At 35.0% G+C, this 19,048-nt stretch overlaps 1 protein-coding gene across 1 annotated transcript in view; it reads left to right on the top strand.

The window, feature by feature from the left end:
• The window catches only part of LOC141577580 (uncharacterized), a 56,835-nt gene extending 37,787 nt beyond the window's left edge, over window positions 1-19,048 (top strand). Inside the window, exon 7 of the mRNA XM_074363188.1 lies at window positions 1-19,048. This exon is cut by the window's left edge and continues 9,881 nt beyond it. The gene's annotated coding sequence lies outside the window, so the exon portion shown is untranslated.

Raw genomic sequence — 19,048 nt, 5'->3', positions numbered from 1 at the left:
CCTTAAAGAATTCTTTTGACTTAACCATAATAAAACATCTAATTTTCATTGTTGATGAAGTGTCAACCTATGTGCTATATGCTTTGCATGATTAATATGTTATATATCTCAGAATATAATGGAAGTTGTATAATCCCTCTATGACAAGTGAGAAAACTAAAGTTCAGAAGGTGAAAAATTTACCTGAGGCCGCCCAGTTTGGCAGGCGTGTTCGGGATTTGGATGGAGGTAGCTGGATTGAGAGCTTCTGCTTTTAATCACAGTGCCATTCCTGATTTTGGGGCACTTAAAAAAATTTCTTTTTTACTTCTGAAGTTTTGAGAAAGCATAAAAGTGAAAAGTGTGAGGATGTAAAACTTATTTTTCCTTTAGGGAAACGTTTCTAAAACACAAATTAAAAAATCCAATGTTGAAGTAGAAAAAAATTACAAAGGGTATATAAGTTCCCTCGATTACTCTGATTTATCTTTTTATGTGAAATAAATGCAAACAACAAATAGTGGTAGTCATTCCCAATGGAATTCTGGAGCAAATTTAATCCTTTTAACAAAGTACGCATTAAATTTGGCATCATTGAGCACCCTGAATATGGTGAAAGTAGCTAATGATACTTTGTTTTATGACAAAAATTAAAACTTAAAACAAATTGATTATATATACTAAGTACAAAATTCCATCAAGAGTATAATACCCCATGCATTTACCAACATCACTTTTTTTCTCAGAGGAAAAGATAAGAAAAGAAACGGTAAGTACATTTAACATCCGTATCAATTTTATGAAATTCCAGAGTAAAAAAATATTAAAATGTGAAAAATGTGTTTTAGAATTGTGGAACTACAAATAGTATTGATTCATAGCAGTTTAAATTTGGGTTACAATGCTTTAGTTCAATTCTCATTTTTTGTAAATATATAATTTACAAATAGATGTAATCATTTTATATAATAAATTCTATCTTCTAAGTAATTCTAATTTCTAATTTGAATTCTAAATTCTAAATTTTAAAACTCCACTGTTTCTCAATTTTTAAGCTGTAAGAGAGGATGCTAAACATTTCTGAATCTGCAAAAAAAGTCTCTAGTTCTGAAAAAATTGTGTTTTGCCTTATACTTACTGTAGAAAGATTAATATTTAATACCTGATAAATATTTAGATTTTTATGCAAACTTTTTATGTGTTTATATAAAGAGTACTGTTAGCAGGATCTTAAATGCCCTTGTATTCTGGAAAAGCCAAGATATTGCCCTCATAATGTTACCGTGTCCAAACTCATTCTGCTCTCTGCACAACAGGCCAATAAATCAGAGATGAGGTGTTGGGGCAGGGAATAGTGACGTTTTCAGAAAGCTGGCAGATTGAGAAGATGGCAGACTAATGTCTTGGAGAACCATCTTACTCAAGTCAGAATTCAGGCTCCTTTTATACTAAAAAAGGGGAGGGGTGTGATTGGTTGTTGCAAACTTCTTCGTGTAGGAATTCTTTATTCTTGTAACTGTCCACGTGGGTCAGTTCATGGTGCCCATGTAAAACCTCTAACAAAACAAATGTTATTTTCTATTCTGGACCTTGTTATCTTTATATATGTGCAATAGTATTAATATCCTTACACATCAGAGACCTGAGAAAAGGCTCTCCTGTATATTTCAGGCTAAAGGCAACATTCTTTGACAAAAGGTGCAGAGCTAGCAAGACTAAGCCTAGAAAACAGGGCGCAGGGTTAAAGCCAAAGAAACAGATCCAATATGGAGTCAGATTTGTTCTTTTCTGTTACAGCAATTCTATCAGGGCACTTCCATTCATCAAAACACTCATATAAATATCATATAGTATTTATTGTCACTTATATAGGATACAAAAGCATGAACATAGACTGATAATATACACATGTAATTCATTAGAGTGATTGCCTCCAAGGAGTTTCTGGAATTGGGGCAAATGTTAGTTTACTACCATTTATTGCTTTATTTCTTTATTACAAAATCAGTTTTAGGTATATACAGCACAAACTTAACATTTATCACCTCTCAGTTCTGTATTCACAGGTATATTTATATTATTATACGTACTGTTTTATATTAAAAACCTCAGTATAAAAAAAGATGGTCCTTAATGTTTATAGGCAAAGAAAGAGTGACAATCTCTTCTCACTGTTTCAGTCAAGAAGAGGTTAACTGAAAGTAGGCTTCTCTTAGAATAGAAAGACATGAGGTGGCATGTTTGATTAGAAAACTGGTGCAACAGTAGAAATGAATTGTAGGTCAGTGCAATAGTCTTCAATGTGTAGGGATTAGAATTGAGACAGAACTGGGCTGATATACTGAATCTGTGGCTTAATCCTCTGTTATGCGGAGCATGATACTTAATGACTTATTGTCCTATAATGTATTCTTTATAAAATGAGAACCATGAAACCTACTATATATAGTTAGAATTAAATGAAATCATATATGTAATGGGTTTAGGACAATGAATGCAAAATATTATTACTTTGTTCCTCCATATTATTGCTCCATGTTGCCCCCAAGATTCTTGAGGGGTTTTCTTTGGCTTCTCTTACTTATCTCATCTATGTAGACACATGCATTAGTAGCTCATGTTTTTGTTGGCTGGTTCCTATTCTTCTTAATGGGAATAATTGTATTCCTTTGTAGAAATATGTTACAATTTGTTTATTCACTCTTCTGGAATAGGATTTGGGGATTTTTTTTTCTTTAGCTTTGTCCCATTCTAAGTAAAACTGCTCTAAATATCTCATACTAGTCTTTTTGTTGACACATATATTTATTCTCTTGATAAATGCATAGGAATGTCTTTGTTGGTTTGAAAATTTGGGAGCTTCCTGGGGGAAATCTGAAACTGGCCCCATACAAAGAGGACAGGGACAAACCAAAGAAAGAGCCAGAGCACTCCAGATTGAAAGGTAGCAAGTTTTATAAGCAAGGGAACTTACATACGAGGCTTGTCTTGGGTGGCACTAGAGAGTTAGATCTCTGCACCCACCTGCCAGCATCTCAAAAATTTGTATAGAGGCTTTAACTGGGTTCAGACACATATACCTTCCAGATGGTCTCAGCAACACATTACTCTCTTAAGGCGGTGTCCTTGAAAACGGGAAATGGTGGACAGAAAGTATTTTCTAAGTTCAAGGGACCATTCATTGCCTGGGTCCAGCTCAGGGGTCAACCTACAGTCACATCCTCTAGTTGACCTCCTGCCACAGTCATAGCATTAAGTGTCTGTTTAAATTTCTAAGATACTTGCAGTTTTTCAAAATTATTGTACACTTTACACTCTCACCAGCAATGTGTGAGAGTTCCTGTTGCTCCACATCTGCTCAGCATTTTATGTTCTCAGTCATTTTAATTGTAGCCATTTCTGTGGACATGAAGTTGTATCTCACATTGTGACATTAATGATCATTTTCCCGTTGACTAATGCTGAGCCTTTTCATGTGTTTATTGGACATACATGTAAGTATATATACATATATAGGTTGTATAAATATATACATGTACATATACATATATAAATATATACATATAAAGATATATATATAATTAAAAAATACACTTATATATAACATTTATTTATATATATAAATATATATAAAATATACTTATAAATATAATACATAATAATATAACATAAATATATAAAACATACAATATAAAGTATAATAATAAATAATAATATAAAATATAACATATAAATTTATATAGATAAATAAATATCTAAATATATATAAAGTGTTCAAGTCTTCTGCTTATATTTTCCATTGGGGTTGTTTGGTTTTTATTATTGATTTTTATCAGCTATTGATAAAATCTGATATATCAGGTATTGATATATTCTGAACAGAAGTCCTTTGGTATGTTTATCAACTGTGAACATTCTCTTCTATTCTGTGGTTGCCTAATCATTTTCTCAATTATATTGTTTGAACAGGAGAAAGTCACTATTTTGACGTAGCCAAGGTTATCAATTTTTTTATGGTTAGTGATTCATATGAATTTCTCTGTCTAAAAAATATTTTGCTATTTAAATTTAGAGTCCATTCTCCAATGATTTCTTCTAGGGTCTTTTAGATTTCACATTTAGTTGTACATCCCAAATTGAATTATTTTTATTTGTTTATTTTTTGAGAAGTAGCTGTCATGAGTCATTTCATTCCATATATGTAGCAATGCCAGGAACATTTGTGAAAAACTTTCCTTTCCCCACTGAAGCACCTTGGCACCTTTGTAAAGAAAACCTTAATTGTATATATTTGGGTCAACTACTAAGCTTCTATTTTGTCCCATGGTTACATGGAGAGAGGAGGGAGGAGAGAGGAGTATCACTCTACATGAACAAACTCGTTATGCATGAGTTGACACTTTTAATTCTCTACCTTCCAAACTTTAGGCATTTTGTTTTCTCGCTTTGTTCAAAGTCTAGGCCCTCTAATAGGATATTGAATAGAATTAGTGAGAGCAAACATCCTTGCTTTTTTTTGCAATCTTTGGGGAAAAGTTTAATTTTTACCATAAGAAGTGAGTGATGTTACCTCTAGATTTTCTGTAGATGCTCTTTATCATATGTAGCTTCCTTCTTTTCTTAATTTTCTTACTACCAAGAATGAATGTTCTCATAATTTTTTCCTATGATTGATCTCCTTCATTTTCTCTTTTAATTTGTTAAAGGGTGAATTGCAATGACTGATTTTCAAACATTAAATTATCCTTTGACTCCTGGGACAGATTTATTATGACACATTATTTGCTGTATAAATTGTTAGATTCCATTGCTAATATTTTATGGAGGATATCTTTGTTTATGGTCATGAGGGATGGCCACTTGTAAACTGATTATGTGATTTGATGTTTTGTTTTCAGTGCTCTGTTGGCCCTTAAAATGAGTTATTTGATCCCTCCTTTCATATTTTTTGAAGCATTTGTTTAAGGTTGGGATTATTTCCTCTGTGAAACAATTCTGTACTGGGATTTTCTTTGTGAGAAATTTATTGATTCTGTATTTAATTTCTTAAAAAGATTTTGTAGTTCTCCTTGTATCCATTATGGTAAGTTATGATTTCTAAGGGATTTGTCCATTTCATTTAATTTGTTGAATTTATTGTTTGAATTTACCTCACTATTCTTTTTAAATTCTACAGGAACTTTAATAATATTCTCTCTTTTATTTCTGATAATGTTAATTTGTGTCTTTCCCAGACATATTAAGGCCTTGTCAATTTCTATTCTCTAGGAAACACATTTTGTCTTTGTTGATCCTTTCTACTATTTTTCTATTTGCTACTTGACTTATTACATTTATTGTGTTCTTCCTTATACTCACTTTGAGTTTATTTTTCTCTTCCTGCATTATCTTCTTGAGGTAGAAATGTAGATAATTAGTATTAACACTTTTCATCTTCATCTAAGCATATAATGCTATAAATTTCCCTCTAACCAGTGTTTAAGCTGCATCCCACAAATTTTGGCCTGTTGTATTTTAGTTATCATTTACTTTAAACTATTTTCTACTTTTCTTGTGATTTGTTTGTTGACCTATGTGATATTTGGAAAAGTATTGTTTCACTTGTGAATGTGACTTTCTTCATAACAGAACATATTTCTGTTTTATGGATTTCTCATTTAATTCCACTGTGTTCAGACAAAATAACTTGCTAGAATGAGCAATTTTGACGGTTGTTTAGAATTATTTTTTGGCCCCCTCATTATGGTCCTTTGTTAAAATCCTTGAAAAAATGTGTTTAGTGCATTTGTTGTGTACAGTGTCCTATAAATACCAATTAGGTCAAGTTAATTGGTAGTGTTTAAATAGTCTAAATTTTAGAAAGTCCTATCTTACATAATAGGTTGACCAAACTTTGTGTACAGTTTTAGGAGTCGGGGTCACAGACTTGTGGAAACACATACCTGAAATGTGATTAGTAGATGATGTGCCCTCGTGGTGCCATCCAGTCAACTGTTGCATAGATTAGTTGCTGGCTGATAGCTGTTGTACAGATGTACTTGCTGTGAGGGGTGTCCTGCCTCTGTCCAGGGTACTTTTTCTGAGAAAGCAGGTGGTTCATACGTTGACAGCACTTGATCATGATGTGACTATCTGTTTATCATTTAAAATTCTCCAGACCAGATGATTTTCACAATGACCTCATCAGGTAATGTCAGGAGGATCCCCTGCTGGGAAGCAAGTCCCTGGATGCAGAGCAAGTTTACCAGTTTGCCCTCAGTGAGTGTCAGAGCAGAACAGTGAACCAAAGTTACGTGAAGGTGTGGAGCCAGCCAGCAAACCTGTGTGATGCTCTTTTACCTACACCGTAAATCGAGCTGGAAGCAGATTTGTTTCCACTTGAACCCCTGGTTAATGAGAGAAAGTGTACCATATTTTGCCTCATGGTCTGTCATTTTATTAATTTGATTTAGAAGTTTTCTTTACTTCTGTGAGTACATATGGGGAGGACAGTTGGGGGTAGAGAAGAGCAGGCAAATGTTCAGTCTTCCATTGCAAACCAGATGCTGCCTGACTGGAAGGGAGAAATATATAAATTGTTTGGCTAATCCCTGCCAACAACCTAATGTCCACCCGTGAGAAGCAAATTGGTATGTCATGTCGGAACTGAAATTTTGTTTCCAACCTTATCTTTTGTTTACCCATCTCAGGGATTTTCAATATGTTTTCCAACAAGAAAATTGTCCCTAGTAAGCCTCAGCTGTTTCCCAAAATGCCCAATAAGAAATAAATGGTAATTTATGTTTAGTAAAGCCTGTGTGCTTGAAAGTCTCTGAGAGGTTTCTGGATAGTAGAAGATGACAATGGAATCTGATTCTTTTCTTAACACTTACCCACTTTAAATAGAAGTGATTCTAAATTCACTCCACAATTCCCTGTGAACTTAATCAAGATGTTCTGAATATAATGGAACATAATATTGAAGGGAAGAGAAGAATTAATAGTTATTGAGAAATTTAATCCATTTTTAACTTCAAGGCAGAGAGCAGAGTCTATGCCAGGCTCTGTGTTCCAAGTTGTTCCTACATTTCCTCATTCAGTCCTGATAAAAATCTTGTAAGATGAGCAGTATTGGCCCAATTTAGAGAAAGTGAAGCTGAGTTTCAGATGAAGTCACTACCTGCTCTAGGACTCTGACCAGTAAATACAAAATCAAAGATGCAAATTCAATTCTTTGCTGTTCCAAAATATATATTAACTCTTCCACTACACCATATTAACTCCTTTCCTTTCTTTTCTAACTCCAGAAACATTATTACTATATTAGGCACTATACTGGCTTATTAGATGTATTACATTTAATTGTGTTTAAATGTAATGCAACAAAAATAATCTAAAGTGAAACTTCTGAAATTCAAATAAATATTTTCTCTCTGGGAGAAATAATCTAACAGATATCTGTAACATTAAAATATAATAAGAACTATTAAGATATTAATGACATACTTTTAAGTTATATGATATTAACCAGTGACAACTCATAAATTTTCTCCTTTCTGTAAAAGGTGGTGACCTAGATTTTTAAAATCCATCTCATGGTCTTCCTATAACTTCCAAATTTTTGTTTTCTTATAGGTTTACATTTATAATATTCTGAAAATCATAATTTCTTTATTTATTTGGTAATAAGATTAGTTCTATTTTTAACTGATTCAGTATTCATCCCTGGTCATTTATAGAGTTCCTAAACATGAATTTTAATCAGCTGAATTCTATTTTTTAGTAAAACTTTAAATTTTGAGGTAACTGTAGGTTCACATGCACTTTCAATAAATAATGCAGAAAGATCTCAAGTACCCTTTCCCCAATGTCCCACAATAGTAGTGTTTTATAGAACATAGTATAATATCACCACTAGGATGATATGGTACAGTCAAGATACAGAGAATTTCCATCACCACAAGAGTGCCTCACGTTGCCCTTTTATAGCCACAACCACTTTCCTTTGACCCCACCCCTCCTTAACTGTGGCAACCACAATCTTCTCTCCGTTTCTATAATAACGTCCTTTCAAGAATATAAGAAATGTCAAATTACTCCTCCTCCCGACTTCCTTGTAGGCTCTTTAAATTACAGGATGATGAGAGCAGAGAGGCGGGCTAAACTGGGACTGGGAGGCAAAAAAGATTTTTAATGGAAAGTTTTAAGGACATATTTGTAGATGTACATGCAACTGTCAACATAATACAGGGAGAACCTGTATACTTTGTCCAGTTTCCCCCAATGTGACAAAAATTGTTTTAGGGACTGTAATATAATACCACAACTAGGATATTGACATTGATACATGCCATCAATGGTATTTTGATTCCCCCAGTTTTACTTGTACTCATGTGTGTGTCTGCTTGTAGGTTCTACACAGTTTTACCTCAGACCTGGGGCTTGTTCAGCTTTTGAAAATAAGTTGGTGTATGTCTTTTGAAAATCTGGGAAGTTTCAGCAGTTATTTCTTTGCATACTTTTTAAGCCCCAGTTTCTTTCTCCTCCCTCTGAGACTGATACCAAGAATTTTAAATATTCTGTTACTGTTCCATCGTTCCCTGAGGCTCTGTTATTTCTTGTTAATCAGTCTTTCACCTGTCATTCAATTGGGTAATTTTATTGTTCTCTATTCTGCTTAATTGGCTTGTTTTTTGTTCCCTCCACTCTGATGTTTAGTGCATCTATTGCATTTTTAGTTCAGCTATTGTATTTTAAGGTCTAAAATTTTCATTTGGTTCTTCTTTATGCTTTGTATTGCCTTTCTGAGACTTTCTATTTCTTTGCTGAGACTTTCTAGTTTTTCACATGTTTGAAACATATTCCTCACTATGTTGAGGCATTTTATGATGGCTGCTTTAAAACATTTGTCAGATAATTTTAACATCTCTGCCATATCAGTGGTGACATCTTATTGTTCTCTATTCATCTTGTTTGAAATTTTTCTGGTTCTTGGTATTATAACTTTAAAAAATTGAATCATGGGTATTTGGGGTATTATGTTAAACTCTGGGTTTTATTTCAACTTTGTATTTTAGCTGGTTTCCTCTGAAATTGCTTTAACAGGGAAAGAGTGGGCTTTTACTGCAAGAAGTGGGTAGAAATCCAGGCTTCCTACTTGGCCTTCCTTGACACCCAAGGACATTCCTAGTTGCTGCTCAGCGTGGGAAGAAGTTTTGGCTTCCCAAGGGGCTTCCATAATACTTCTATGGCTGGGAAGGGTAGGAGTGCCTGGTTACTGCTCCTCACATGGTCTCAACTAACTGATACAATGGGGCCAGAGTGTCTTGGTTACTGCTGAGTGGTGGTGACATTCCTTAGTTTCCACAAGGCCACCTCTGTTACTATCACCATGTCGATGGGAGTGGGTGCCTGTTACTGCCTTCTGTTTTCTAATATAAAGTGTTAATGCCTCAAATATTTTTTTCCACCTTAAGAATTTTACTAGAACAAATCTCTAGGGCACTCTTTCTGAGAAATTTTCTCTGGTACTTAATGTGAAATTTCAATATGTAAGTTCTAGAGGTGATTTGGGGGTGTATGGAATGCTATGGTTTTTAAGTATTTATTCTGTTTCATTGGTTTTTTTTTTTCCTACTGATACTTACTGAGTACCACTCTTATACATGTATGTCTAACTTCTCTATCATTTTCTTTAGTATCATTTGGATCCGTTCATATCTTTTTGTTTTTAAAGATAATTTTCTTAGACAAAAATTGTTTTAGGTTCACAGTAAATTTGAAAGGAAAGTCCAGAGATTTGCCATATACTTCTTGTTCCTACAATGCAAAGCCTCCCCTATTATAAACAGCCCCCACCAGAGTGGCACATTTGTTGCAGATGATGAACCTACATTGACATGTCATAATCTCCCAAAGTCCATAATTTACATTAGGGTTCACTCCTGGTGTTTTACGTTCTATGTGTTTGAACATTATTTAATGACTTGTATTGATCCTAATGGTATTATACAGAGCAGGTTCATCATCCCCCCAAATCCTCTGTGCTCCACCTGTTCATCCCTTCTCTCCAACCGCTGGCAACCACTGAATTTTTTTACTGACTCCATAGTTTTGCTTGTCCAGAATATCATATAGTTTTGATAATATAGTATATAGCATTTTTAGATTAGCTTCTTTGATTTACTAATACACATTTAAAGTTCCTCCATGTCTTTTCATGCCTTGATAGCTCACTTCTTTTTTAGCACTGAATAATATTCCATTGTCTGAAATGTACTACATTTTATTTATTCACTCACCTACTAAAGGACATCTTGGTTACCTCAGGTTTTGGCAATTATGAGTAAAGCTGTTACACACTCCCACGGCTAGGTTTTTCTGGGGATGTACATTTTCAACTCCTTTGGTTAAATACCAAGGAGGACTACTGCTGAAATATATGATAACTGTATGCTTGGTTTTGTAAGAAACCCCCAAACTGTCTTCCAAGTGTGCATCCCCATTATTAATGAATAAAAGTTCCTTTTGCTCTGCATCCTTGTCAGCATTTGGTGTTGTCAATATTCTAGATTTTGTCCATTTTAATATATGTGTAGTGTTATCTCATTGTTGTCTTCATTGCTTTTTGCTTTAAATTTTTTTTCTCTGCATCTTTTATTCCTTTAAGGTCTATTTATTTTCTATATTTGTTCTTTTCATCTTAGTTTAGATTTCACACTTAAATGATTTTTACTTTTGTGAAAAAGAAATTTTTTTTCTAGAAGACCTTTAGACTTACTAATTTTAGAAATTAATTTTAGAAAAATTAAAAAGATAGCACAGTTTCCATATGGCCCACACTTAGTTTTGCCTATTATTAGCATCTTACATTATGTGGTGCAATTGTTTAATGAATGGACCGATGTTGTAACATTATTATGAAGTCAAGTCCATATTTTGTTCTAGTGTCCTTTTTCTGTTCCATGATCCCCTCCAAGATTACATTTAATCATCATGTCTCCTTAGGTTCCTCTTGGGTATGACAGTTTCTCAGACTTTCCTTTTTTTTATGAACTTGACAGTTTTAAAGGGCACTGGTCAGGTCTTTTGTAGAATGTCCCCTTTTTTGGACATTCTTATTCTCAGACAGGGTTATAAGTTTTGGGGAAGTAGCAGGCTACAAAAGTTATGCGTCATTTTCTTCATAACAAATCAAAAGTACATACACTAAACATGACTTTGCTGCAGATGTTGAGCTTGACCATCTGGCTGAGATAATGTTTGCCAGTTTTCTCAAGTAACGTTAGTTACTCTTTCCCCCATCCTCCACCCTTTCCTTACTAGACTATCTGGAAAGGAGTTACTGTGCACAACTCCCACTTACGGAATGGGAAGTTATGCTTCACCAACTTTAGGGCAGATCATTTACATAAATTATTTGGACTTCTGCACAGATTTGTCTGTTTGCCTCATTTATTGAATCATTTACTTAGTATGGACTCATGGATATTTAGTTTATACTTTGGACTATAAAATTATTATACTTTCAAATATTATTTTCACTAAGTACTTTATTTTTTAAATTTTCTCTTTTAGATTTTTCATTATTTTAAATTTCTATCATTTAACATTTTATAGCTTGCTGATTTGTTTTATTCTTTGAAATTTCTATAATTTTTCTCATTTTCTCATAGCTTATTTTGAAACATTAACTTAGTAATTTTTAACCTGCTATATAGGTAGATGTTAATGGCATGCTTTCCTTATGTAAAGGGATATAATTCCTCTCCTTCTTTTCTTTTTTTAAATTATAACAGCTTTGCATGAGATTCTGTTTCATACCTTTTCTGTGACACATCTGTAGGAGAAACTGTTACCGAGTCCAGACTCATTCTGCTTGCCGCACGACAGGCCAGTAAATCGGGAGACGAGATGTTGGGGCAAGGAACAGTGACTTTATTCGGAAAGCTGGCAGACTGAGAAGATGGCAGACTAATATCTTGGAGAACCATCTTACTCCAGTCAGAATTAAGCCTCCTTTTATACTGAAAAGGGGAGGAGGTGTGGTTGGTTTTTGCAAACTTCTAGGTGTAGGAATTGTTTGTTCTTGCTGCTGTCCACGTGGGTCAGGTCATGGTGCCCCTGTAAAACCTCTAACAAAACAAATCTTATTTTCTATTCTGCATCTTGTTATCTTTATATATGTGCAAAAGTGTTAATACCCTTAAAGGTCAGAGCCTTGAGAATAGGCTGTCCTGTATATTTCAAGTTAAAGGCAACATTCTTTTACAAAAGGTGCAGAGCTAGCAAGACTAAGCCTAGAAAACAGGGCACAGGGTTAAAGCCAAAGAAACAGACCTAATATGGACACAGATTTGTTCTTTTCTGTTAAAAAATGATCATACTGCAGTTTTAGGGACTGGAGGCAAACAAGGATATTTACTGCAGTTTTACCCTGCTAGAGCCCCCTCTTCTGTTGTTTTCACCAGCTAATCAAAAATAAGGCCTCTACTTGCTGAGAACCTCCTCCACAGCTCCCCCCCGGCTTCAGCCCTGCCTCCCCTTATCTGACTCTTCTCTGTCCTCTGCCCCTATGCGCCCTGACCTGATCAGTTTGGATTCTATATCAGCACTATCTCTTCAATAACAAAAGGGGGCTTCAGTGGGTTGGTTTCTAGATTTCACAGGGTACAGACCACCAGATAACTTTACCATTTTCAGATGTTCACATGGTTCGGTGGACTCTCATCCAATTTGGTGGCTCCCACGTGACCCTCCAGCTTTTGCTTCCTTTTTTTGAGAGGGACTAAGAAGCTTTGCAGCGAGTACCTGATAATGATTTGGGGTTTTCTGGATCTAAGGTTTGTCACTAGGCCCTTTGTTTTCCCTTTACTTTCTCTTATACAGTTTCTGATGTTAAGCAGGTAGTTTAGTTGTTGTTAGTTTGTCTTCACCCACTTTTATTTGTTTTTTTAATGAAGTAAAATATACATGTAACTGTGTAAGTCTAAGTTGTACAACTTGTTGATTTGCTACATTTTTATATTACAGTGTGATTACTGTCATAGCATTAACTTATAGCTCTATCACATTATGTAATTATTGTTATTATTATTATTTTTGGTGGTGGGAATAATTAAGATCTAGGCTCTTAGCAACTTTGCAGTTCCTAATACAGAGTTATGGACCATAATCACTCTGCTGTGCATCAGCTCTCCAGACTTATTTTTCTACTAGTTCCAAGTTTGCATCCTTAAACAAGGTATCTTGCGATTCTTGAAGTTAACTTATCATCTTAGTTATGTTTCTGAAAGAATTTCAAAAGATGCAAATTGCCCATTTATGCCCTAACTATCCTCCCACTATCCTACTTTTATTTAAATTAGATTTTTCACACTGTCTCTTTTGCTCACCTCTGACTTATTGTCCATATGTTTCTACATCGTATTTTAATTACTTTTAATTCCATCATCTCCCATCATTTTTCTATCACATGTCATCTTTAATAAAATAGAATTCTAGGATCTAGCCTGATGTGATTAAGAAAAAAATAATGTATATAAAAATCATTTCCTCCTTCTAGTGCATGTGTTTGTGTGAGGATAATAAATAAGATGTGTGATAAGCACCTTGAGCAATTTGAGGAAACATGCAAAGAAAATACAGAGGCAACAACATATTTATGTATTTATTTATTTATTCTTTGTAGCTTCTTCCAAACAAAGGCGAAGAGGTTGGATTATAGTCATTTTAATTAGGTTGCATTTTTCACTACTTTCAGATTTGCTAAATCATGAATTCTGAATCCTTGCAGAAAAAGAGAATGAAGTATAAAGCCCCTGTATACTTGACAATCTATTTCCTTCCCTTTCTTTTTTTTTTCTCCTTTCTTTTCCCCTTCCTTCCCTTTGCACTTTCCTACTATGTTTCTTTCTTTTTTTTCTCCCTCCTTGTCTCTCCTCTGGCTGTGAAGGACTTAACTGACACATGATTACTGATGCTTCGAATCTAGTATAACATAAAGTTTGGGGAAATAATAAATTCACCGAATCACAAAATAGGGCTCCGATTCTATCCTGGTGGTCTAAATCTTTTAAAAATGAAATTCAACAGTTTCAGATGTGAGAAGGCAAACTAGAACATGATGCTAACTGCAGAAAACGTAGGAAGAGAGTAAAAGGCTCTCAGTAGCAGTGTTTTAGTCCGTAGTGACTATAATTTCAGTCAAAAATATGAAATGCCCACTGAAGTGCTAAACACCTGAGCCTGCAGTGATTACAGGGAAATTAAGGGGAAAAAAGCCCCACAAACTTTAGAGTGAGACTGTGATATTGTTTTGCTGTGAAGACATAATTTAAGTATTGTTTGTACTTAGTGCTTCACTCTAACAGGGTTTTATTCCTGCCAGATGTGTTCTAGTCAGAGAGACTAGAATGGCGAAGATGCTCACAACTTTTCAATAAGAGTTAGTACCCCGGCTGGTAGCTTGAAGAAGAATATTGTGAGTGTTTCCCCCACATATTGATAGGGTTATTGTGTAGAAGAATTACCTAAGTTCCCCAGTGGAGGATTCACAAAGCGCTGGTCAATATGAGAAAGAGTTCAGATGAGTATATGAGGCTTTTATCAAAACCAGGCAACAGACAGTAAGGGCTGCCTCAGGGGTGCTGAGGGATCTAACCCACATTTCGAGGACCACTTGGCAAAAATTTTATAGAATATTCTACAATTTTAAAGATGACTAGGTTTATATGCCTTTTAGAATCTCTTTAAGTTAGAATGCCTGTAATTTTATGAAAGATTCAGCTCGCCTGCAAATAATGACAAGTATTATCCCTGACTTAAATTCAAATAACGTCTTTAAAAAGGAAATGATTTATACTCAATTATACTTTGAATCCAATTGGGAAAACTATTAAAAATATAATTTAGACCCTATTTGCATTCTTCTCTAGTGAGATAATTAAAATTAGCATACAATCCCTGATAATGGGGGAAAAAAGTTGCAAGAGGTTGAAATATATGTTACTGACCTCTCACTATCTCATGGCTTTTATTCATCAATAAATAATCCCAAGCTGGTCCTGCCCTCTTTGTGACAACACCATGTAAGGAGCATACAAACTAATATAATAAGCTATAAAAAGAACTGTTGCTTTTGCATAAAAGGAAAAATTAAGAAGCATCTGAAACAGAGAGGAAAGAGCTGCACAGATTAATTCTTGCTCCTTTCCCAGTAGTAGCTGTGATGAAACATTGACAAAACTCTGCACATTGTCACTGAGAGAGAAAAACTGGTAGATCACCTTTATTGTTTCCTTTCCTGAAGGGGGAGTAAAAAAGATGGCTGCAGTTCCTCCGGCTAAGGTACTGAGTTCTTATAAGGACATTTAGCAGAATAGTAGGACTTTAGGTTTTCAAACTGCAACCTCAGTTTCCTGCTGTTTCTTCCTCTACAATTCCCCCAGGGTATAGAATAGCTGAAGAGCAGAAATCATCTAGAGCTCTCAAACTTTATGTCTGAAGAAAAAACAAAATTCATATAAAAAGAGATCCAACAAGATTCATAGGGAGAGAAAGCTATGCATTATGAAAAATATAGAAACAGCATAATTCAGAGAGAAAAACAAAAAGATAAAGCTATTCAATGACGAATGTTTTTATACAGAAGAAAACAACTCAATCCAGAAAATAAATCTTTCCCAATCACTTACTGATATAGTGCAACTAAATAAAAACACAAAATCTGTGAAACGTGACCTCAAAACTAAGGAAAGGAGATAAAACAATTTTGTGATGTATGAGAAAGAATAATGGCCCCTGAATGATGTCTGTGTCCTGATCTCTAGAATTTGTGAATATGTTAATTGATATGCCAAAAGAAATTTTATAGATAGGATTAAAATTAAGGAGTTTGAGTAAAAGAAATCCTGGGTTATCTGGGTGGGCCAGATATAATCACAAAGGTCTTTATAAGGGAAAGAGAGTGGTAGGAGAATCATAGTTAGAAAGAGGGACTGGAAGATGCTATGCAACCATCTTTGAAGATGGAGGGAACAACAAACGAAGGAATGCAGGTGGCCTCTAGAATTTGGAAAATGTAAGGAGACATCTTTCTCTACTGCTTCCCAAAGGAATGCAGTCTCCTGACCCACTTAAACTTCTTACAGAATTGTAAGAAAGTAAATTTTTGTATTTTAAAGCCCATAAGTTTGTGGTGATTTGCTAGAGCAGAAATAGAAAGCCAATGCAAATTATAGGAAACAAATATTGCTCACCTTAAAAAAACAGAGGACATGTAAACATTAAATTTAAAAAGAATTCAAGAAAATAGACACGCTTCAAGTTGGTTTATTAAAAAGAAAGCAAAGTAAGAGATAACCTTAATCATAGATATGAGTCAAGAACAAATAGTTAAACAGATTAAGAGATAAACATGACAAGTAGAAATGAACATAGGAAAAATGGTTTTCCTGATGAAAACATCCAACAAATATATACAGAATTCTGAAAGTATGACACAATTTACATTTGAAGGTGAAGGGCATAGGTGGACATTCTCAAACGTGGTCCACAAGCTCTTTTGGAAAATAATTAAGTTAAAATGAAACTTATAGTTCCACTTTTAGGAAGAGAGAGCTATATTTCTTCTGTTCAATAAAACTAAAACCCTTGGTTATTGTATAAAACAAACATAAGTAGACTTTGAAAGATGGAGAGAGCAAGGTAGACTGGCTGGGACCTCAGGATCCAAAGGATGACTTAGTGGTGAGTTCTCAGGGTTTTCTTTTTGCCTTAAATATCCCAGATGTGGAGCTAAAGAAGGTGGCAACTCAGAAATACCAACAAATACTTACAAAAAAAGCCTCAACAAATGCCTGCTCTCCCCAGGAAATGAGTTAGGACAGGGGCAATCTTGCAACACAGAACACCTTTAAACAACAACTACTCAAAACCAGCCAAGCGCCACAGAAAAATCTGTGACCCTTCTCCCACGTGCCCTGCCCCCACCAGCCAAGACCAGGTGTGAAGCCCAGACTTCCACCAGCATCATGCTGGAAGTGGGCACCAGAAGCTCTCAAGCTGACCTGTTGGTGTCAGAGGGAGCCAAGTAAGAGCCAGGATTTCATCCCCGTCAGCAAGAAGTAACACTCCTCTACCTCCATTAACAGTGGAAACCTCTTGGAAAGCCTGAAATGCAAGGGGAAAAAAAAGAATGTTACTTAAGATGTTCAAATAAATAAAATGTCATCCAAGAATTTCATATCCAGCAAGTCTATAATTGTCAAATGTAAGGACCACAGACAAACGATCATGAACACACAAGAACTAAGCTTGTATTTTTTCTATTAGCACTTCTCAATTTAATAGAAAATGTCCTAAAGACCATCGAAAAAACTTTAAAAAATCATGTATGTGAGGATTAGAAGTGGCCATTAAATGTATATTTACCCACAGAACCAAAATTATATGATGGTGACGAAAGAGACAGAATAGGATGTGATGCCAGTGGTAAGTAAGGTGGCAGGTGTTGTTGCCTGGTTTTCTGGGAGGAAAAAGCCCTGTTCTGTGTTTGCTGATTTGTGTCATGTAAACATTCTCATAATCAATTTCAAGCCACCAACTTAAAGAGGATCCTACTGGTAAAAGATGGAACAATTGAGAATTTGTAGAAATAACTAGTAAATCAAAGCACATCAAATGCATTTAAACACATGAATTCATTATGATACTAAAAAGAAAACCCTACTTAATTGATCATTATTAGAGGCTAGTACAAGGAATTAATTCACTTTGAAAACTTGTCTAAAACAACAAACATTAATTTTGCCTTTCTTTTAAAATCAGGACCTCACGGCAACAAAATAGTAGAAGAGAGTTCATCTTTGTAAAAATATCCCAGCTTGTACCTAAGAAAGTAAATAATTTAATCAAAATATAAACATTCACAATACCTAATGAAATAGAGATCTGAACACTGATCATTAATTGCTGCTGACATTATCAAAAGAGGCAACGGTGGCATTAGTTACATCCTGAAGGAAGTGCTAAGTGCTTCCTGTGAAACAGTCCCACATATGTGAGATCTAACAGTGGATGTGTAATAAGTGTAGGAATGAGTTGAACGTGTTAAATGATGCCAAGACAATGCAAGCAGCACACCCAGGTAATGGGAAAGCCACCGGACAAAAACAAAGAAACAGAAAACCACAAGACCCTGAATTCTTTGAAGTAAACCATATGAAGATAAAACAGGTATCTAAATCAGGATACCTAAATGACAAGACTTCAGAGACAAATTAGCAGTCAAAATGTATAACTGTTGTTTGGATCTCAATTTGATCAAACATACTGTAAAAAGAAAGAGAGCAATTGTAGGATGATCAATAAAATGTGTATATTGCCTACATATTTGGTGACAGAAAAATTGTTCATTGGAGGAGGGTGTGATGAAGATATTTCTTCACAAAACATTGTCCTGTTTTTACATTTAGCTGTTGTGTTTTATACGATGTGTGTTCAGGCCACTCAAGATGGCTGTTCTCTTGCTCTCTGTACATCCTCTGCTCCACTAGTCCCTGCTTCACTCAGGACTGTCCAATCCTCTGTTATAAGGCTTAGCCAGTCAGTGCCTATGGGCTTGCTCTCTGCCCCAGCCACTGGTTTCCCTGGTAACTAATGGGACTCCTTTTCCCAGGAGTAGGGTAGATGCTACCATGTCCTGGCTGCCCTTGTCCCTGCACAGTGGCTGTCACTGCAGGACCTTGTGCTTCAGTCTAGTGGGATTCCCTATCCAATAAACCATTGATGTCTCTGTTTCTGGGCTTCTTCTTTGGTTTCAAAGCTGGGCAACCACAGGGCTTGCAAGCCTGCAGGGTGCGGTCCAACATACATATATACCAAAATGTTTATAGATGAAATAATGTGTGAGATTCATTTCAAAATCATTGGATGGTGGGTGAACATGTGAAGTTATGAAGAAAATTGGACTGGTCATACTTTGATAATTGTTGAAAGTGGGCAATGGGTACATGGAGACTCAAAATAGTGTTTTCTTTACTGCTGTGTAAGTTTGAAATATTCTGTAATAAAGATTTAAAAAAGATGA

The sequence above is a fragment of the Camelus bactrianus genome, chromosome 4, assembly GCF_048773025.1.
Source record: "Camelus bactrianus isolate YW-2024 breed Bactrian camel chromosome 4, ASM4877302v1, whole genome shotgun sequence".
NCBI lineage: Eukaryota > Metazoa > Chordata > Mammalia > Artiodactyla > Camelidae > Camelus > Camelus bactrianus.
This window is presented reverse-complemented; position numbering and strand designations above follow the sequence as displayed.